The sequence below is a fragment of the Mesoplodon mirus genome (genome assembly GCF_964341445.2).
Source record: "Mesoplodon mirus genome assembly, chromosome: 10".
Taxonomy (NCBI): Eukaryota; Metazoa; Chordata; class Mammalia; order Artiodactyla; family Ziphiidae; genus Mesoplodon; species Mesoplodon mirus.
The window spans coordinates 28,979,433-29,002,928 of record NC_138986.1 but is presented as its reverse complement, the minus strand read 5'-3'; the positions used below and the strand labels follow the sequence as shown (position 1 = coordinate 29,002,928).

The 23,496-nt window shown below is 39.1% G+C and overlaps 1 protein-coding gene across 1 annotated transcript in view; it reads right to left on the bottom strand.

The window, feature by feature from the left end:
• Positions 1-9,039: 9,039 nt before the first annotated feature.
• ALDH8A1 (aldehyde dehydrogenase 8 family member A1) overlaps positions 9,040-23,496 on the bottom strand; it is a 459,215-nt gene continuing 444,758 nt past the window's right edge. Inside the window, exon 8 of the transcript XR_014295173.1 lies at positions 9,040-9,049. The gene's annotated coding sequence lies outside the window, so the exon portion shown is untranslated. The remainder of the gene's footprint in view (positions 9,050-23,496) is intronic.

Here is a 23,496-nt window from a genome sequence, read left to right as displayed (position 1 = left end):
AGTTCTCTAGAGCTCATCTTAATCGTGTTTTCTCCTTATCTGCAGGCCTGCACACTCCTAATCCCATTACTTTATTTGTGAATTGGTGCAGATTTTTCACCTTTACCCCAAACAAAATTCCAGGCTTATCTCTGTATTACCCATATCTGATCAAAGTGCTCAAACACAAGGACAAAAGGACCTCCTACTCTAGTTCTCCATTCTTCAGCCCACAGAAAAGTGGCAGAAGCTTTGAAGTTAGAGCTTTTTCATTAAAATCACCCAATTCTAAAGCGGGCTGGCTACCACACAAATCCCTAAAAGTGGAAAGGAAGGTCTAAAAATGTATTTTTCCTTGCTACAGAGATTTTTGCAGTAGTGGGAGTTAAGCGGTGGCATGGGGGTTGGGAGAGTTCAATTCCACTGAAATTTACTTCAACTGAAAGTGAATGAAGCCATGTTTATAAGTTGTTTTAAAATCACAGTAATATTATGAGTAATAAAGATACACTTTAAAATTTGGGCTTCCCTGGTGGCGCAGTGGTTGAGAGTCCGCCTGCCAATGCAGGGGACACGGGTTCGTGTCCTGGTCCGGCAAGATCCCACATGCCGCAGAGTGGCTGGGCCCGTGAGCCATGGCTGCTGAGCCTGCGCGTCCAGAGCCAGTGCTCCGCGACGGGAGAGGCCACAACAGTGAGAGGCCCACGTACCGCAAAAAAAAACAAAAACAAAAACAAAACAAAAACAAACAAACAAAAAATAAATAAAACACTCCTCATTTAAACAAACAAACAAACAAATAAATAAATAAAATTTGTACCATTGTTGCATTTTCAAAATCTAACTCTCTTATGTAGAACTATTATACTTAAATATAAAATCAGAGGTGTGCTAGCACTGACTTGCAAAAGCCAATGGTTAAATTTTTAGGAATTTTTGGGCTTCCCTGGTGGCGCAGTGGTTGAGAGTCCGCCTGCCGATGCAGGGGACACGGGTTCGTGCCCTGGTCCAGGAGGATCCCACATGCTGCGGGGCGGCTGGGCCCGTGAGCCATGGCCGCTGAGCCTGCGCGTCCGGAGCCTGTGGTCCGCAATGGGAGAGGCCACTGCGGTGAGAGGCCTGCGTACCGCAAAAAAAAAAAAAAAAAAAAAAAAAAAATTTTAGGAATTTTTGAGCCAGTTGTCAAACAAAGTCATTATTAAAAGTCAAATTATATAAACTTAAAATTTAAATTATTTTCACAAGAAAGGTAATAAATACTCAAAATGAATTATATTTTACTATTACTTATGCCCTTGAGATTATGTCTATGGTATCTATATTAGGATTGCCAGATAAAATCCAGGAAGCCCAGTTAAATCTGAGTTTTAGATAAATGATGAATACCCTCTTAGTATAAGTATGTCCCAAATATCACATGGAAATACTTATATTAAAAGAATTATGGAGACTTCCTTGGTGGTCCAGTGGTTAAGACTTCTTCCAATGCAGGGGGTGCGGGTTTGATCCCTGGTCGGGAAGCGAAGTTCCCACATGCCTCACTGCCAAAAAACCAAAAACATAAAACAGAAACAATATTGTAACAAATTCAATAAAGACTTTAAAAATGGTCCACGTCAAAAAAAAAAAAAATCTAAAAAAAAAAAAAGAATTATGTGTTGTTTACCTGAAATTCAGATTTAACTGAACATTCTGGCTTTTTATTTGCTAAATCTGGCAGATCCTGTATGGAGAAAATACCATATAATGATGCATCACAATACATTTCTTCCTTACTCCCTGTTCACTGAGTTTACATTGAAAGCTTGACATCAGTCATGGTGGGTATATTTACCCCATATATACCAACACACTCTACAAATCAGGACTCTCACCACCTAACCATTTGTTAACTATTGACCAGTACACTACCGAGTATCATATTAAAAATACTATATGATATTGTCCGGGTGTTTAGAATGAATTGATCCTTTGATTATTTGGTCATTACAATGAGAATAAATTAACTTGTGCATATGCTTTTATTATTTTCTCTGTGCTTATCATTCCATGAAGAAGGCAATACAATTTTCACAAAACTTGTAATAGACAACTTTTGCCCTGAAGTTTTGAGGGAAACTGTGTCTTACTCAACATTAGGGTTCTCCATTGATCACTATAAAAATAAATACATTAAAAAAATTTCTTACATATTTATTTCCTTTACAGAAATCCAATTAGATCTCCATATCTGCCAGTGTATTCTTTCAATTCATATACATATGAATTTAAGGTTAGAATAGTCTGGAGAATTGTAGAGAGAGGACTAAACCTGGGATAACAAGTTAATTAATGTGACAAAGATATGTAATAAAAGGTACTGTTTCTTTGTTCACTCTTATCTCTGTTGGAGCATGTACTGATGCTTCTAATTACCATTAATACATTTTTAGAGGATGCAGCAAGCTAAATACAATTGCTTACAGGTCAATTTATTGAAAATATTTTCACTTTTTTTCTCCTTCAAATTAAATGAATGAAATAAGAAAATGGATCAATTAATCATTTTAGTAGCTAGGCTGTGGGGAATTGAGGTCAGTGACCTTGGTGGGCTGATAAATGAATTTGATACCAAGGAGGACCGGCAAGCTCAGATTTCTGGTTGCCTTGTTTTAAGCATTTATGTGTTCCATATACAGGGCTAACAGCTCCAAACTCAAGTTCATCAATGTTGCACAACAGACACAGGTGTTCCCAGGACAGCTAAGTCAGGATAGCACTGACCACCAGAAAATGTGAAAATCAAGGTAATTGTCTTCTAAATGTGCAACAGGCACAGAAGTGCATATTAGGATTACTGTAGATGAAGTTTTCACTTGACTCTCATTTGCACCTTTTCATACTTTGCAACAGGAGCCTCCTTCTTCTTCTTCTCCACCTCCTCCTCCTTCTCCTCCTCCTTCTCCTCCTCTTCCTCTTCCTCCTTCTCCTCCTCCTCCACCTCCTCCACCTCCTCCTCCTTCTTCTCTTTCCCCTCCTGTTTTCTTTCTTTTTTTTTTTTTTTGTATTTCAAGAATCATAAGACCAATAATTTAAAAGCATGGGTAGTCATTTTCTTCATGCAGATTTAAGCTAAATTTCTATGCTTCTTTACACACTCTTGTTTACTATGTATTGATTAAACTAGTCTGGATTTGAGGAATGTTAGTATTTTAATTGTGCTCATTTTCTTCCACCAAATGAGATTAGGTTTTATCTCCACATACAAACTATTGTATCAACAGAAACTGAATGAATTTTCAGCATGGAATTCTCCTTAGTCACTGAAATTTTGGAGTTTTGTGGTGGTTTGCCTACCCCCAGAAAAACATTGGTCTCTTTCAAGAGTCTCTTAAGTGTTGTATTTGCCTCCACTTTGCCTTCCTTCAGTCCATTTGTCATAGTGTGGCTTCAATGGTCTTCCAATATGAACTAATCTTGTCAACTCTGTCATCCTCTTCCTGTCCCCCTCATGCCTAAGATATTCCAATGGCTTCAGATTGCTTCCAGGAAAAAGCCCAAACTGTTTAATGTGACCCTCGAGACTCTATTGAGTAGATTTGGGCTCGCCTACCTCTCTAGCTTCATCTCTCACCATATGCTTACCACCTCTTACCTTACTCTCCCCACTTTGATCTCAAAAGCCTTCTCTCAGTTTTTCCTACTCATCCTCTCTCTGGCCACAGGGCTTTTGAATATCTTATTCCTTCTGCCTAGAATATAGGTCAATAAAACATTTTCTGTGAAGGTCCATGATAATCAAAATTTTAGACTTTGCAAATCATATGATTTCTCTCCCAACCACTTGAATCTGCCATCTTAGCTCTAAAGCAGCCATGGACACTATATAAATGAGTGGGTGTGTCTGTCATTCAATCAAATTTATATTTATAAAAATATGTGATGAGCTGGCTGGGGTCCAGGAAATTATAATTTGATGACCCTTGGCCCAGAATATTCCTTCTGCCCTTCTTCCCTAATGAACAGCCTTATATATCCTTTATCTCTTCCCCAAGGAAGACTTCACTGATATCCCTGACTAGATCAAATCCTCCTATGTTCTCATAATACCACTGTTAATAGCTTTATGATAATCATTACACTGGAACTATTACAGTGCCCATTAGTGATCAGAAGGAGCTTCTAAGCCTCTTGTTTATTCATTGTTATTCATTCACTGCTATTCATTCATTGTTATGTGCAATAAGTGGGCACCTGTGATTTGTTGCCTTGTATGTGACAGAGTAAAAGAGGTCATTGTTCTAGCCTCTGTGATTTAAGATAATGTATTCACTCATCTATTCAACTGACAAATTGCAAGGAGAATTCCAAGGTGTGTAATACATGAAGTCATTATTTCAGATATCGAGGTGAATGTTTTCCCACCTGAAAAATAAAGATAAAAATGGGGAAAAAACACAAAAATGAAAGCAATAAAAATAGTGCTTTGGGCACCAAGAGTATATAATCTTATAGGTGTAGTCATTTGATTTGCAGATACTGTTGCTTAAAGATGATATAGAATGTACTGCTGACACATCCACTTATTTTCTTCTTCCCATGTGCTGGTCAGCTTGGGCAAGTTTCGTAGCTTTCTTTTCGGCTTTCTAAGCCTAAATATCTAGAGACTTTTACATCACCTGCCAAACTTGAGAAGCTGCTGCACCATCAGAATCAGAAGAGATGCCACACTGCTCACACAGACTTTGGTCAGAACCAGATGTGCTCACTCAGCCCTCTTGATTCCTTATGTTACATGGCAGCTATTTTCTGAAAAGAAGGCCAGGAAAAACAATACTGAATCAGTGGATGCAGACATAGGAACCAGACTTTTCAGATGATTCTGGTTGTTTTTGACCATGCACATAAGTTTATGGATAGAGGCTAAGACTATCTTGAACAAGACTCGACATTATTGCTCATATTTCAGTTTAAAAGGGAAGCCGATGCCAAGCACAGACTATGTCAGGCACTGCTAAGCTTTACACTCAACTCTGATTGATTTCAACGAGCTAGAAGTGAAATTTTATTTTCAAGGCAGAGTCACTTTAAATCAAATGCAAAAAAAATCACGCATTCTTCCCTGTCTCCTCTCAACCAGCTGCATCTGGTCCATAGATTTGTTTGGTTTGGCTTTCACAGTGTTTAAACAACAACACAAAATTGGATTTGTTGATATGGGAGATTTCATATAAAAATCTAGATTTCTGGCATCTGGGAAATCTGGCAGCCCTGGGTGACATTCCCATGTGGGAGGGTGGCTGGATGCCATTCTGCTCAGATGAGTCATGGATTCACCAGGACTCTGTCCCTAACTGACCACCTTCATTCACTTATGCCAGGAAGTTTGAGTTTGCCCTTGCCAGATAGCAAAGAGGCTCAGTGGCACAGAAATATATATATATGTGTGTGTATATATATATATATATATATATATATATATATATATATATATATATTGGCGGTATGCGGGCCTCTAACTGTTGTGGCCTCTCCCGTTGTGGAGCACAGGCTCCAGACGCGCAGGCTCAGCAGCCATGGCTCATGGGCCCAGCCGCACCGCGGCATGTGGGATCTTCCTGGACCGGGGCACGAACCCGTGTCCCCTGCATCGGCAGGTGGGCTCTCAACCACTGGGCCACCAGGGAAGCCCCAGAAATATTCTTATGTTTTAAAGAAGACAGCTTTTATTAATCCTACTGTATTTTTACAAGTATCTTCCCCTCAAAGAACTCAAAAGACTATGTAAAAGTTGAAGGGAAGCACCCACTGGCCCCTCTTGGCCAAGTGGACTAGATGTCCTGAAAAATTGCTGAGTTTAGGAAAATGCCTGATTGGAAGGAATGCACCTAAAAGGGCACCCTGCCCATCCCAAGGGTCTCTCTGTGTCCTTTTGATGGACTCTGAGAAGGTGATTCAAATGAGGATGGACAGAGGAGCCAATAGGAGCAAAAATGTCCCCTTCAGCCTATCGGGACTCGTTAGGGAGCCGGCTACCACCATACACTGGGCAGGTCTTGTCCCAACAGACGTAGCTTTGGACATGAACCTTAAAGTATAAGTCACAACTTACCAAATGGATGAGGATTTTAGAAGTAAGCGAGTCAGCAGGAACAAAGTGAACAGAGGCTTAGAAACGTTAAAAACAGTATTGGGTGGAGGAGACTAAAATCATGAGAAATTTCCATTTTCCTCAGTTTATGTCCCCTGTAATATAGGAGCATTTAGTCCAGATACACTGTTGACTAGAGCCCTTAGAGTCTGCTACTCAAAGAGTGGTCCATGGACCAGTAACATCGGCATCACCCAGGAGCTTGTTAGCAACAGTATCACAGAAACTATTCCAGACCCACTGAGTCAGATTCATATATACACTAAAATTTGAGAACCACAGCTTTTGCAAGTAATGAGGACTGGGACCAGGTAATGATAGAGTGATTTTTCTTTCTCTTTTTTCTCCCCCATTTATTTAGACCTCATTTGACCATGAGGCTCAATACATGTGAAACCTCAAAACAATGGAAATAATGCCTAATATGTCAAGGTGGGTGGCATGGAGGCCTGGAGTAAGTAATATAATTACTATTATTTCATTAAAAAAAAAAGAAATCTTTTTTTTTTCCAAATAAATTGAAACTTGGTTTGCTCATCATTTTTTAAAATCATGTAGATAGAAGTTACAACCAAGATCAGGTGGAAATAAATAATTTCTTTAAAACAATGGAGCCCAGTCTTGCTCTTTGGACTCAAACACTAATAAAAGGAATACATATAGATTATTGAGTTATTTATTACAGTCATGAGCTTACTTAAATTCCAGTTTATGGCAGGAAGCTATATAAAAAATATTCTTTTTTATTTTCATTTAATGAGTAATGAAGATGATAAATTGACCTATTTGTGAGATAAAGATATCATTATTGAATGAATGCACACTGTTTCCCTAACTCTTTATATAATTCATCAAGTCTCCACAACAGGTATCAACCAGCCTTAATTTATAAATGGGAAACTGAACATCATAGACATTAAGTTACTTACATAAGGTAACAGGATTATTGTTTTGCAGTTAAGATTTAAACACACACTTGAATCTGAATCCCACATTATTTTCCTTTCCCTCCAGGTACCCTGGACTGAACTGAAGATTTTTAACTCCTCTGTGACCTGGCCAGTTTTCTTTTGATCTTGACTGTCAGAATGGAAAGGCTCTTTTCTACTTGATTTCATCTTTCCTACTTAAAACCATTAAAAAAAAATACTGGTTGTATTTCTAGTGATTTTCTTTTCCTGATTATAAAATCAATCAGGTTCATTTGGTAAAATTTGGAAACTATAGAAAAACACAGTGAAATAGTGAATATCACATAATTCTATCACTCAGAGATAACCACTATTCACATTATATCATATGCTTCCATTGTCAATGAACATATGTATACATACATATAGCTTATAAAAAATAGACTCATGCTGTGTATACTATTTTATAACAAACGTTTCCCCATGTCAATGGATATTATTTCTACAACATACTTTTCATGGTTCCCTAATATCCTAAACATAGATATAATAATATAAAGTGCAGGCACCATTCTAAGTACCTTGGAAGTATTGTTTAACACACACACAAAATATAGTAGGTGGTTTTATTATCTCCACTTTACGTACGAGAAACTGGAACCCACAGAAATAGTGTGGTAGTATTTGATTTGGATACATAAGCTATTCAATGGCAGAGTTGGGACTGGACCTCTCTGAGTCTAGATGTAGAGCGACATCCTTAGCCCCCTGCTCCATAAGTCTCACTGAACCTTCAGGAGTCCTTTTAAAAATAGCAAATAGGACCTCTCTGGTGGCACAATGGTTAAGAATCCGCCTGCCAGTGCAGGGGACACAGGTTCGAGTCCTGGTCCGAGAAGATTCCACATGCTGCAGAGCAACTAAGCCTGTGTGCCACAACTACCAAGCCTGCGTGCCACAACTACTGAAGCCCGCATGCCTAGAGCCAGTGCTCCACAACAAGAGAAGCCACTGCAATGAGAAGCCCGCGCACCGCAACAAAGAGTAGCCCCTGCTCGCCACAACTAGAGAAAGCCTGCACTCAGCAAGGAAGACCCAACAAGCCAAAATAAATAAATAAATAAATAACTTTAATAAATAAAAATAGCAAATAGATTTCTATTAAATTCTTCAATTTAGCACAGCCATTTTGTTGGGCCAATGTCATGGTTCCTTGTTTCACTTTATCCTTTCATTTCCTTCACAAACTGATATTTATTTTTAGTAGTAATTGTCTTTGCCATCAATTGAGATTGTGTGTGTAGATATGTACCCTACCCCATGTCCTGACAGGTTCAATAAATGGTAGTGAAAAATAATTCTTATTTTATTTTTTTTTCTTTTCTTTCCTCTTTTCTTCTTTTCTCTTTCCTCCTTCCCCCCTCCCTTTCTTCCTTCCTTCCTTCCTTCCATTCTTTCATTCTTCCTTTATTTCTTGCTAGATTTTAGTTATTTGGTTTTACTCACTAGGACCAAGCTACACTAAAATACATACAATATTTTATGAGAAAAAAGAAGCCTGGTTTCATAATTGCAAATGAAGCCTTCAGGCATTTCACAATAATACATGTTACAGCTTTAAAGAATAAAAATATTGAATGATGAGAACTTTAAAATATCAAAGGGACTTTCAGATGGCTACTTTACAATCTGACACCTACCTTTAACTTAAAAAGCAAAATTTTATAACCTGAGTTTTCTCTTTACACATTAATGAAAACCATGGAAATTCTGTGGAAAAATAAATCTTTACATAAAAAAGGAACTTGGAAATTTTAAAATATGAGTTGATATTTTGTTTCCCAGAGCTGATACTGGAACAGTAAACCACAAATGAAACTGCTAGATGACACTAAGAGTAGTAATAATGTTATTTTTCTGATGTCAGATGGATGGAAAAAGGAAGTACACACTTTTGCAATTGAACTGAACTAAGACTACTCAGTGATCCCAGATTTGGTTGATTAGATGAGTCTGGCTGCTAACAGAGCTTCCCAACAATCAGGTCATGGCACAAAGGAGATAAACAGACAAGATGCCAAAATCATCAGCAAGGCCTGCCATTGGATTCCCTTGAGACTTTTCTGTGAGTGCTGGTGCTAATCATTGAATATGTATACAGCAATGCCATGACCTATGCAATAATTATCATATATTTATCTCACTTTGCTCCACTGGAATTATTTTACTAATGAGTGATTGAAAAAAAAAAGGGAAAATGGTTAAGAGCAAAAGATTTGGCGTGGTTTGAGGTTTGAATCCCAGCTCTGCAATGTACTGTCATGGACAACTTGTGTTTTTGCCAACCCAGGGTCCCCTCCTTCATCTTCTGGAAGCAGCACCTTCTTTTTCCCTTAGGGGACTCCTCTTTCCCTATTTATGCCAATAATAAAGATCCTTACCCTCCTCTTGAAAAATAGTTAGGCATGTGACCCAAGCTTGTCCAATCAGATTTAACCTCCCAGAAGTTAGAATTGTGAGCCATGTCCAAAGGAAGTAAGCATAATGGATCGTCTCTATGGTGTTTTCCTGAAGGAGCTGGTCCATTAGTTCCTGCTACCTAGATGTTGGAAATGTTTGTGTTTCTTATTCTTCCAATGATCCAGTTATTTATTCCTCTTTGATTCTGTGAGCTACTCCATGTTCTCCCAATATGTTTCAGCTTTACTTCAGTTAACCAGAATCTGTTTCTCTTGTTTGTAAACAAAGAACTTGAATATCTAACAAATTAAGTAAATCATAACTCTAAATTCCATGGACTTCAGCAAACATAAAATATCCAGTTCAAGCTATAACTAAACCTATTACAATAGATTTATAATAATAACCTCAACATGCTTGACAATACAAAATCTATTATTTTGGTAACTGTAGAATGTTTACATCATCTTCCTAAGAAGTTATCACATATGTAAAATTTTGAAAATAATGCCTTCATCCCAGACTTGTGAGGATTAAATGAGAATGTGTCTGGAAAATGTCTAGCACAGTCCCCCTAGCGTAAGAGATCTATATCTATTGGCGGTTATCACTATACAAAGTCTGTAAGCATGAACGTCTCAGTCCAAGGCAAGTTCAAACATTAAATGGGTGATGCTAATAGTTTGGCATATAGTGCTTCTCTGAGTTTTTGACAGTGCAGGAATGACTGCTATTCAGACTAGAAACCTAGCTGATAATTTGAACATTTTAGTGGAATACTGATCTGGTATTCAGTTTTAATAAATAGATTTGATCTGGAAAAAAAAAGAGCCAGTTTCTATAAGAGCATCTAATCAAGATTTTCACTATGCAAGTGAGCAGTTTTAATTTTCCCCAGGAATTTATGGTATTTTGCTCTAAATAATGAAGTGATCTAGTGGGGAGGTATTTTCAGATTTATGTCAACCACAGGAATAACTAATTTAGTCTTTGCTGTATATGTATGTTAACATGGATGTATACTTAGCACATAATAGAATGAATTGGAATTGTTCTTAAGATTTTGAGGAATACAGATGTGCAGAGAATTAAAACCAAATCTGAGATATCCTCGGCTATTCATTCTAATTGACTCATGTACCTAAATGTTTAGATTTGTACAACATTAGTCTCATTCTAGAAGGCACTTGGCATAGAAAATTTTTAGTTAAAGCTTCTTCTGCAGAAGCTGAGGTTTAAGAGTGTCAGGTCATTTGTTTCTGTTTCCACAGTTTTCAAAAATTTACCCAGTATGGAGAAAACACACCAATGACCTCTGTTTCCAAGAGGCTTTCCAATGAGCTTACATTACAAAAGTCATTTAACCTGTCCCAATGAGGCAGTCCAATTTTTCTAGCAGAATGAGAGGAGGAAGGTGTTGTCAAAGGCTCTTATCCAACTACCATTTTCTCTTGGCAAGCCAACAGAATTCTGATTTCATTCAGATTCCTAAATCTCAAGGCAGGTTGTGATCTACAGGGAATGAATCTCATGGGTCTTAGCCAGTCATGGTAATCTGGTTCCTGTGTGCCAGTAGTTGGTCTAGTGTTTTGCATATGACCAACTTCTGGCTGAAAAGATGTAAGGGAATCTGCTGGGAGAAGGAGCTTCTAGAAAAGAGTATTTTCCTGGTTAAAAATACAGAGAATTTTGAAAAGCCCTTTGACCTCTAAGCCTCTCTTCTTGTATTGAAATTAGCTAAGTGAGGATAACTTGCTTGTAGCTACATCTGTCTTCCTGTAACCATGAAGTGATGAGATGACTGGATAAAGAGCCACTGTACTAAAAATGGCAGAGTGGAAATATAAAAAGAGCCTGAATACTTGATGTCATTTTTAGCTACTGCTCCCAAAATGGAACAAAAAACTGCCTACCTCTGGACAACTTGTTAGCTGAGATCATTGAAAGTCTTTCTTACTTATCTTTTACTTGAAGGTGAAAGCATTCGTAAGGGCAGTAACATTTTAAGCCCCTTAGTTTTAAATGCTTTATATTACCAGACAAAAGGATCGTCTGACAGTAAAGTGAAGAGACACTGGAAATTCCTGCATTTTAATCTTTCAAAAATGAACTCGAAATTCTGTTCAGTGTTTTACTAGCAGATATCAGGGGGCCCTTTATATTTGCTAGAACTTTCAGAATAAGTACCTACTAGTATAGCAAGCTTGGTTGGCAGGACACATCTTACAATAAGGAATTGTGAACGGGCCCTGTAAGGAAAACTAGCAGTTGTCCTGTCTTGGAGAGAATTTTAGAATCAGGATAAAAGAAATCGATTACTGATAATTTGGAACTCAAACCATTCTTCAGTATCTGCAGAGATTAGGAGTGGGGCATTTGTTTGCATAGAAAGTGACAAAACTTTGAAAACACATTGGATATTAAAAAATAAAAATAAGTGAGAAATATTTTATTACTATAGAGAGCACTGTAGCTTCTGGAACCCTGTAGCCTATTTTTCACAGATAGAGAATTCTAGATGCTGTAATCACAAAGACTGCTGTGCTCTTAAAGATGCCCTGCAGGCTTCTGATGCTGAGGTGATTTCCTGAATGCACAATATGCCTGAGAAGAAACTTCTGAGGGAAAAACTTGTTTTGTCCGTTAGCAGAGTGACTTTCAAACTTTTTTTTAAACCCTGACTCATAGTAAGAAATACATTTTACATGTCTAGTATAAGTATGCGTGTGCATGTGTACATACACATGACTGAAATAAGTTTCATGAAAAGATCCTTATTCTTTTATTGTGTGATGCACTCTCAGATATTCTATTTTAGTCTTTCTGTTTTCTTTTCCCTTCCATTTTTTAAAATTAATTATTTATTTTTGGCTGTGTTGGGTCATCTGTGCTGTGTACAGGCTTTCTCTAGTTGCGGCAAGCGGGGGTTACTCTTTGTTGAGGTGCGCAGGCTCCTCATTGCAGTGGCTTCTCTTGTTGCGGAGCACGGGCTCTAGAGCACAGGCTCAGTTGTTGTGGCACACGGGCTTAGTTGCTCCGCGGCATGTGGGACCTTCCCGGACCAGGTCTCGCTCGAACCGTGTCCCCTGCATTGGCAGGCGGATTCTTAACCACTGCACCACCAGGGAAGCCCCCCTTCCATTTTGAAAAAGGGCTGGTTTTAGCCTACTAAACTGATTTCACCACCTGCTAACGGGTTACCACTTGCAGTTTGAAAAAGCACTGAGTCAGGATAGTTTCTGCAGCAGGTTACAGCTCCTATGAGTTCAACAGGCTTGAACAATATGGAAACTTGTCTTAGAGAGCAGAGAGTCCAGAGACAGGGCAGATTTTAGGGCTGCTTATTAGTCACCCAGGTGCTTTGTCTCTGCTCTGACTTCTACAGCGCCGTCTTCAATCTTCGGCTGCCTTCCTTGCAGGCTTAATAAAGCAGTGTGTTGGACTTTTTCAGTTATTCCTTCAGACCCACCCTCTGCCCTTCTCTGTCCGCTCTGTGCCCTGTGAGGCCCACCTGTATGGATTACACGAGTGGGCTTCCTCATCTGCTGGCTTCTTCCTGGATTCGGCCAATAGGAAGACCCCAAAGGAAACTGAGCAGAAAGAAGAGAATGAAGCTGGGATATTTTTCATCCGGCTTCCTCCTTGTGAGGTCAAGGTGTGCTGACCACATTCCTTAATCCAAGTCACAGTTCTTCTCAAGGTGACCCTCTCTCCCACTCTCTCCTGGGTTCTGTAACCCCTGCCCCTTGTGCCTTTTGGGAACAAGTGTGATGAGAGCTCTCCTGCCTCTTGCCCTAAGGTGCTGCTTTATTCCTTGCGCTCTCATTTCACCCCGCCCCTGCCTTTGTAATTCCCTTTTATTAAATCATTTAAATTAATTAATTAGGTTGTGTCAGGTCTTAGTTGTGGCAGGCGGACTCTTTAGTTGTGGCATGCAAACTCTTAGTTGTGGCATGCATGTGGGATCTAGTTCCTGGACCAGGGATCAAACCCGGACCTCCGCATTGGGAGCACGGAGTCTAAACCACTGTGCCACCAGGGAAGCCCCATAAATCATTATTGCATGATGTTAATTTGAGTGTGGCAACCGTACCTCAGTAAGGCTAATATCAGCTGCCAAAATCAACCGTGCTCACCATCATTGGGGAGGGATAGATTGGCTACTTTTCCTAGAAGCCCTGAGACTGGCTCTCTTCATTCCCTTTCAGCTCAAATGGACGATCCCTATCTGCTTCTGAGAACTCAGTGGAGGGGGAAAGGAATTGCCATGATCAGCTTAAACTAGGTGTCTGAGCTGGAATGGATGTTAACCAATCACACTATGACATTGAACCCTGAAGGGCCAAATAGAAAAGCAAATCTCTTTTGTAATTAGAGGACTACAATGATGCAATATGAGATTTAGCCCAGCATCATGGCAACAAGTAAATAAAGGTAGTTATTTTAGTGGCAAATCAAATTACTTAATTATATCTTCACTAGCACTTTGGGATGACTGATCCAAACACCAAAATGATGTTTTTGTTTTGAAATGAATCTTTCTTTCACAAAATAATATATTTTCTTTTGCCAGATGGAGTTGGGATAAAATGGCAAGGTTATGTAAGACTTCACATGCACCATATCAAACAAAGAGAAGTTTAATAGGTACTTCCTGTACTCATTGGTAGAAATTTATCTGTAAGTCAAATTACATATGATCACACAACATATTATTGGTTCCAGAAGCTGACCCAAAATTGGGAGAAAATGGGTTTAGTGGAAGTTTCCTGTCTTTCTCTGTATATTACCCCAGAAATGTTCTAGTGATCGGGGCAGGACCATGCCAGAGCTGGGGAAGTCCATGTCCCCATTGTGGTCTCTTCTCCTTCTTTTCTTCTCCAGAAGACAAGATATAGATGTTAAAGTAGAAGAATTGTACTGACACTGAATAGGTTTATTTAAAAAATTAAAATTAGGACAGAATTTTCTCTCCAGTGCTAGCAATAAGGGCGCTCCAGAAAGTTGCAGCAGCATCTTCATCCTGAGGCTGGTGTCAATCAGAGCCGTAGGAGGTTGATATGTTGAATGTTTTCCAATTTTTTTTCCCTCCATACCCTCTCTCCCACCTTCTCCACCCTGCTCTGTTCTCTGCTCAGACAAATAGCAGGTCAAGGTCACCTTCCTCCTTCTTCCTACTTCCCACCTCTCCTTACACAGTAGGATCAGACTTATAGATAGACCTAATCGCCTTTCCTGATTTTTTTCTTTGGTCACTGTCTAATTGGAATGCCCTAAGTAGACGAGAGAGCAGAAAGAACAATGAATTCTAGGGCCACACAGTGGGTGCTTTAGGAAATTAAAATATCCTGGATCGGGGCTTCCCTGGTGGTGCAGTGGTTGAGAGTCCGCCTGCCGATGCAGGGGACACGGGTTCGTGCCCCGGTCCGGGAAGATCCCACATGCCGTAGAGCGGCTAGGACCGTGAGCCGTGGCTGTTGGGCCTGCATGTCCAGAGCCTGTGCTCCGTAACGGGAGAGGCCACAACAGTGAGAGGCCCACATACCGCCAAAAAAAAAAAAAAAAATCCTGGATCAAAGAGCACTGAGGCAGATTGCTCCTTACTGCCTCCTGCCTCAGCCTCTGGAAATTCTCTGGACAATGGTATGGGTTGAGCTACTGCTTCTGGGGCTCCACATTAAGTCCAGATGGAATTCCCTGAGGCCCTGCCCTCGGAGGTTAGGCTGAGAGTGGCTGCTAGCCCTGGTTTTTCACCAGCGTCTCCCCTGGGCTTCTCCAAACTTGGCCATGGCTGTTCTGACTGTGCTCACCATCCTCGCCCTTCTCTGCCACTCTCACTCCCCTTTGCTTTCCACTTCTCCCCACCCATCCTCTCACATGAACCTTTTCTCCTTTCTCTTTCTAAAGCTTTTACTTGTGTCAGTTGAGTGATAGTAACTTCTGGAACTGTAACTCAGTCCTGCAGGCTTTTTGTCATTTAATGAAGCGGGCAAAGGTTTAGAGTAGATGTTTGTGTTCCCAGAGCATCTAAGTGCATTTCTCTAACTCCCAAAGTCAGCTAATACAGGGAGTAGTGTTTGCGGCACATGGTACAATCAGAAGATCTATCAGAAGACCTAGGGAATTCAGATGTCTATATTTGGGGAAAATATTGAATACCATATAAGACAAAGATATTTAACACCTGCCCAAGTTCTCTCTCATTCCCTTTCTTTCTTTCTTCTCTCTTTCTCCCTTTCTTCCTCCCTCCCTTCCTTCCTCCCTCCCTTTCTTTCCTTCCTTCCCTTCCTTTCTTTCTTGTTCTTTCTTTCTTTCTTTCTTTCTTTTTTCTTTCTTTCTTTCTTTATTGTTCTCTCTTTCTTTCTTTCTTTCTTTTTTCTTTCTTTCTTTTTCTTTCTTGTTCTTTCTTTCTTTCTCTTTCTTTCTTTCTTTCCTTCTTTCTTTCTTTCCTTCTTCCTTTCTTTCATCTAGCCCTCCACCTATTCATCCAACCACCCATCCATCCCCTTACCTACCTACTTACCTATCACTAAATAATAGCTGCTGGTCAACTGGGCTCTTTGTTTTCATGTAGAGAGCATATTTCAAGGAAGTAGATTTGTTTCTTTTAAAAAAAAACAGTCGTAAAGTTACCTTCCGGTTTGCTTAGTTTAGGTGGAGTAAAGAAAATGACATCACCTGTGGAACACTGGATCCTCAGGGCAAGCACCTGTCCTGGATACGGGTGATACCACCTCCTCCTAGTGTCCCTGAGGCCTCTGCCTGGGTCTGGTTCACTGGTAGGTCATGGGTGGTGAATTCTCTGGAAGGGTATTTCATAACATGTTTGCACATTGTTTTGGAGTGAAGATTGCCAGAGTTTAAGATATTGGATTCCATTTTACTTCCCGTCTAGGAGACATTGTAGTAAAGATATTTTTCTAAAGAAATTCTTCACATTGGGGATGGATCCAGGTTTGGTGGATCTTAAGGTTATACAATTTTGTAGATCATCTTTAAGGAAAAGTATATAAAAGTGGTTATGAAATTAAATATTTAATTAAAATTAGGAAAAAATCTCTACAAATTATACTTTAAAAATACAGAATAGGGCTTCCCTGGTGGTGCACTGGTTAAGAGTCCGCCTGCCGATGCAGGGGACATGGGTTCGTGCCCTGGTCTGGGAAGATCCCACATGCCTCAGAGCAGCTGGGCCCTTGAGCCATGGCCACTGAGCCTGCGTGTCCGGAGCCTGTGCTCTGCAACGGTAGAGGCCACAACAGTGAGAGGCCCGTGTATCACAAAAAAATAATAATAATAAATACAGAATATATCATAAACATCACAAAATCTAGAAAAACAATATAATATTTATTATTAATTAACTGCTTGGCACACCTTTCTTATATTTTGGCTGTGTACTCCTAAGTTTCCTCTTCATATGATAATGGCTTTTAAAAATAATTTTTCATGAAGAAAGTAATTTGATCTGCTAGTATGTTTGATTGAAATTTATTTCTTATTATTGATAATTGAGATGTATCAAACATTCAACTTCTCACAGAAATTCTGTTAACAATATTGCTAAGCATGTTTTACAAAAGAAGGAAATCTAATAAATTCTATTTTACATAATAGCTATTCAAAAAGAAAGATAAAGAAATATGTTTCATTTATTATTGCATATTTGCTATTATCAAGCATGTTCTTAACAGGAGTGAATTTCCAATTTGACTAGATGTCATGAGAAGTAAATCTTCCACTTAAGATTTAAACATCTGATGATTGGAAGAATTTTCCACAGACTAGTTTCTGGTTCCACATGTTTCAAACATCTTTTCTCCTCTGTTGCTGGTAGACTGCGATGCCAAGTGCCATAGAGAACACTCATAGACTGATACAGCCTCTGGGCCCCATCTGTTTTTTTCAAATTGAAGTATAGTTGATTTACAATGTTTCAGGTGTAGAGAAAAGTAATTAGGTTATACACACACATATATGTATATATGTGTATATATATATATATATATATATATATATATATATATATATATTCTTTTTCAGATTCTTTTCCATTATAGGTTATTACAATATATTGGATATATTTCCCTGTGCTATAAAGCAGGTCCTTGTTGTTTATTTTATATATAGTAGTGTGTAACTGTTCATCAAAAACTCTTAATTTATTCCTTCCACCGTTTCCCCTTTGGTAATCCTAAATTTGTTTTCTATGTCTGTGAGTATATTTCTGTTTTGTAAATAAGTTCATTTGTATCTTTTTTAAAAATCCCACATATAAATGATATTATATGATATTTGTCTTTCTCTGTCTGACTTATTTCATTTAGTATGATCATCTCTATGTCCATCCATGTTGCTGCAAATGGAATTATTTCATTCTTTTTATGGCTGCGTAATACTCCATTATACACACACATATATATATATATATATATATATATATATATAAACATATACATCACACTTTCTTTATCCGTTTATCTGTCGATGGATGCTTGGGTTGTTTCCATGTCCTGGCTATTGTAAATAGTGCTGCTATGAACATTGGAATGCATGTATCTTTTTGAATTAAAGTTTTCATCTTTTCCAGATATATAGCTCCCATACTTTTATGTCATGATGTTGGCTGGGTTTGCTCAGTAGACAGTAGGTTACTCTTAGAAGACATTACTATTCCAGGACAACTTGTACTAACAACATGGAAGTGACTGGAAACCACATAAATATACATCAGTAAAATCAAACAAATGTATTCCCAACTAAACTTCTCTTTAGTTGGATCTTCAGAATCCATATAGCCATTCTAACTCCACCAGACAGCAGAGGAAGTCTGATGGAAGAAATGTTGTAGTGGATAAATACAGTGTTCTTAACAAATGACAGTAAATGTACAGTTGATCCTCATTATTTGTGGATTCTGTATTTATGAATTTGCTGACTCACTAAAATTTATGTGTAACCCAAAAGCAATATTTGAAGCACTTTTTTGGTGGTGGTTCATAGATAGGTACAGAGAAATGAAAAACTTGAGTTGCCCAATGTGCAAGTTCCCAGCTGAGGTTGAACAGGGTGATGCCCTGCCTTCTTGTCTCAGTTCTCATGCTGTAAACAAGTGTCCTTTCTGAAGGCAATTCAGTACCACATTTTCTGCATTTTTGTGCTTTTTGTTGATTTTGCTAGTTCAGTGACCCTGAAGTGTAGTGCTAAAGTGCTGTCTAGTGTTCCTAAGTAGAAGAAGGTTGTGAGGTGCCTTGTGGAGAAAATACATTTTGAATAAGCTTCATTCAGGCAAGAATTATTATAGTCTGTCAGTGGTGAACTCAATGTCAATGAATCAACAGTATATATTATATAAGTCTTTAAACAGGACCACATATAAAATAAAGTTATTGATATGTATTGATCAGTTGACAAAAATGTTGTGACCAGGGGCTCACAGGAACCTAAACTTGTATTTCTGCTAGGAGCAACGATTCAATATTCACTAATTCAGCTCTCATGGTGGCTTTATAAAATTGTATAATTACTACAAATAACAAGAGTCAGCTGTCTACTACCTCAGCAAATTTTACAAAAGCATATGATCATGTGAACACATCATTAGGGTTTCTCACAAGGCCTTGGAAGATACCTATGCAAGTCACGAACCTGGAAAGTTAATCTCTGTTTTTTATGACTCTGGGCTGCAGGAACCCAGAAATCATTTAAGCACTTTCCCCAGAGGAATAAGATATACTTTCTTTGCTTTTAGAAAATGGGAAACTGAGCTAAAATGCCACTGGTCCACTTGGTGGTCACCACTTTGTGGTGGTTATCTAATTCTGATCTGCCTCCAATTATTGCTATTTACTCCAGGATGATTAACTAGGAAAGCAACAGCCTGATAATTCTCATGAAAATTAGTGATTGTTTGTTTTTCCTTCTCTTAATAGTTGACTTTAATAAGAATTTTTCTTATGTTTCCTTCTGAAAAACATTAAAAAAATGAGAATAATCACCACATAATAAAGGTTTATTGTGTGAGACAGATTTTATATACTATGGCATTCAGCCTCAACTATTATTGAGGCAGGTGGTATCATAACTTTCTTACCAAACTCAGCAACAACTGGCTGAGAGGTTGAACTACTTGCCCAGGATCACAAACTTGTAAATGAGAAAACTGGTCTTGGAACCTGGTCCATTTATCTCCAACAGTCATGTTCTTTCCACTCAACTGTCTTGCCCTTCAGAGACAGATCAGCAGAGTATACACAGATATTTAACGGGATATAGTTTTCTATTCTTCTCTAAGGAACTGGAGAAGGCTCATAATCGGGGAGCTTGAACCAGTAGTTCTGACTCTGTGTGACTCTCTTTTTTTCATCCCACATCATTCCTGGCCCTTGAAGTCTGGTCTGGGATGGGATGTTGGTCTTTGCTTATCAACCCATAAGGTGGAGGTTCTCTGCCTTTCTTACTGAGATGCTAGGCCTGTTTTTACTTCTGTGACCTTTGTCTGTATTCAGTATCAGCATCATTTTTCCCATGATGATGGGGGTGGGGAGCAGGAGGGCACAGTGGTGTGAGTGCTAAACATGAAACAGAATTGTTATCTCCCGGTCCCGTGGTTCCAAACTGTACACCACAGCTCCCTGGGACAACCCAACAAATTCACAGGAATGCCAAAGAATGATTCAAATTTCTGAGGAAACCACAGCGATATTCAACATCTGCTGAATAGCACATGAACCAATAGCTCAAGGGAATTCACTGTTTCAAAATGAGATCACTTTACATTTCTCTTGATGAAATACCTTTTGTTTTTTAATTGGGGTATAGTTGTTTTACAATGTTGGGTTAGTTTCTACTGTACAGAGAAGTGGAGTTCCCTGTGCTATACAACAGGCTCTCATTACTTATCTATTTTATACATATTAGTGTTTATATGTCAATCCCAACCCCCATGTCATCCCACCCTTGATGAAATATGTCTGCAAAGTTGTTTTTTTTTTAGAGATTGCTGTGATAAATAGGAATTTTACCTGATTCTAAGATTTCAGAAGCTGTGTGGGGCTCAACAGACACACACATCCTATTGGTAAGTAATTGTGACTATTAAGAATGAAATGGCTATTATTTCTTCTTTCGAATTATGCTCCCCCCCTCCCAAACAGCTAGTAAATTGTTAGGACAAAAGTACTTTCTCTGTTATTTGGACCTAACGACTTAATAAATAGAATTGTCAGGTATCTCTCTGGGCCTACAGCATCAGGAAGAAATTACTGAGACACTAAGGGCACCATGAACTGGGAAGCTTGGGAAGCTCTGAGCTCCATCCTGGGCAACAAGCTACAGTACTTTAAGTGTTTCCTTTTTTAATTTTTTATCAAACCAAATATCAGTTTTATTACTGATAAATTTAGAAAATATGGTTTTACATCAGTAGCCCACTGGATTTGCTAATTCATCAGACCTGAGTTAAACAGATTTATCCATGTGATCACAGGATGCAGGTAGGCTAAACCCAGTACACCCCAGGGGCAGACCCCTTGCCATGAGACACAGAGCAAATGAGGACATATGTATTTTGCAGATTGGTTGGTTCACAAAAACAGGCAAGAGAAAAAGAGTCTGAGGGTGGGAAAATTCAGTTTCATCAGATAAGTCACTCATTCCCCCTGCTTAGGGAGAAGAGGGAGGGGGAAGGAAGAAAGATCAAGAATATTCCTGGTGGCAGTGTCTCCACACGGAAACCTGAATCAAGGGAAATGGAAATTCCTCCCATATACAAAATGAGTGGTAGAGGCTGGACATAGAAAAACAATACACTGTGTTTTAGCAAATATGTTTTCATTTCCTTGCTAGTGAGTCTGAAGCATTTTTCACATTATCAAGTTGTCTTAGCTCTTACGTGAATTGTCTTTTCATGACAAGTACATTTTTTAAAGGCCATTAAAAATTTACCCTGTCAGAAAGGAATATTTGTGATAAGGCTGGACAGGGAACGGAGTAGAGAAAGAGCCCTAGCTGAGGATGGGGAAAATACTTAATCGGTTCCTAGCATTTTCACCCACGATGAAAATCGTTTCTCTATTAAGTTCTCTGTATTCTTGAGAGAGTCTGAATTTCTTTCCTTGCAAATGCCTTATTGCCCTCACGCTTCTTTCTTCCAGGCAAGCCTGAACCACAGATAAACTTCCACACTTGCTTTGCCTTGACTACACCGGGGAGATGGGCCTGCCGAGAAAACGCCACAACCAGCAGAACTGGAATCACTGCACATTTGTAATTACCACACTCAGCACAGCCCTGCAAACTCACTCAGCTTCTCTAGAAAGCTTGCTCTCATTCTTTGAAACTTCAAGCCTTTTTCCTTCTCTAAGGAGGAGACGCACACTCCCACACAACCACCACCCACTCTCAGCAATGAATCATGTATTAGGCTGCGGAGAGAAAGCTGAAGATATCAGTCAGGAAGCACCTTATGCCCCCACCACCAAATCCATACGCTGCCTGCGTTTACACCAGTCTGTCTTCTCCTTTCTTCTCCCTAATGAAAATGAGCAACAGCTCACCTTCTGTCAAAATCTGATCACAGGTACACTGAATGCCATACCTACTTCCTTACCTGCCTCCTTCCTCCCCCCCCCTCCTTAATCCCCTTCTCCCTCCTTCCTACCTTCCTTCCTTCTCAGTAGGACACTCCAGTAGAAGCTTCCTCACTGTACCCTTCTCTACTTGGGCATACAGTCGACCTTGGGTATCAGTGAATATGGAGAGCTGAGTGTACTACTTCATTTTATATAAGGGACTTAAGCATCCATGGATGGTATCTGTGGGAGTCCAGGAACCAATCCCCCTCTAATACTGAGGAACAGCTGTATAGACATCTACATTATTCTCCAAACCCTCCTCTGACATGGCCTCCTCCCCTCTGCATCTTGCTTTGCCCTTTCCATCAGAAGACACTTCTCAAAGGGATGTCTCTTCACACGTCCATCACCCTGTTAGACTGAAGGTATTTATTAGGGGTAGAGAAAGCTCCCTGGTGGATTGAGAGGTCTGGAGAAATGGCTTCTAAGCTGATATTTCAGGACAGATTGTGTTGGAATCTTTGGGCAGAGGCCCAGGAATCTCCATATTTAATGAGTGCTCCAGGTCACACCGGCCTTGGTAAAGACAAAAATTCCCTCCTCTAATTGGTTGTAGGCAGCTTTAAAGCAATCAAGCCTTGATGGTAACCAGGGGCTGGGGATGGGGTGGGGTGGTGGCAGGGGGAGGTGGGGATTGGGTATAACTGCTTACTGTGTATGGGGGGTTTTCTTTTGGGATGATATGAACGTTTTGGAACCAGATAGAGGTGGTAATTGCATAACATTGTGAGCGCAGTAAATACCATTGAATTGTATGCTTTACAACGCTAACTTTATATTATGTAAATTTTACCTCCAATTACAACACCTACTGAGAAAAATAAATAAACCTTATTTAGTCCTCTCAAGCAGAAAATACTTAAAAATATTTTTGATGGGTTGCTCATCAGAGAATAAAATTATAATAATTAATTACAGGGAGAGGTAGGTTTTTATATAGACGAATAGTCTAGAAGTTTTCTTGATCAACAAAATGTTGGATCATGAGGATTCAATAGTATAAACTTTATTTGCATTTAATTTGGCCTGGTGTCTATTCTTTATCTGCACTGGGACCCTCAGGAGGAAGATAAAATAACATTTTGAGATATTATGAAAAAGTATTTTATTATACCCTATTAACCAATGTGGAAACTGTTGTTTGCACAAGACACTAAATATTAAAAATGCTATACAAGAATATTATATAAAACACTGGGAAAACCGGCTGTGATTACTCAGTAATTTCCAGAATATTTCAGCTTCAGCTTTATGCAGCCTCATTTTAAGATGGAGGAGAGCTGTTCACTGGGGACTAATTTGCATTGATAACATGCTGTGCCTTTAATGGACCCTCAGCAAAAGCCAAGACTATGAGTGGGATCAATAGTGCACATTCTTT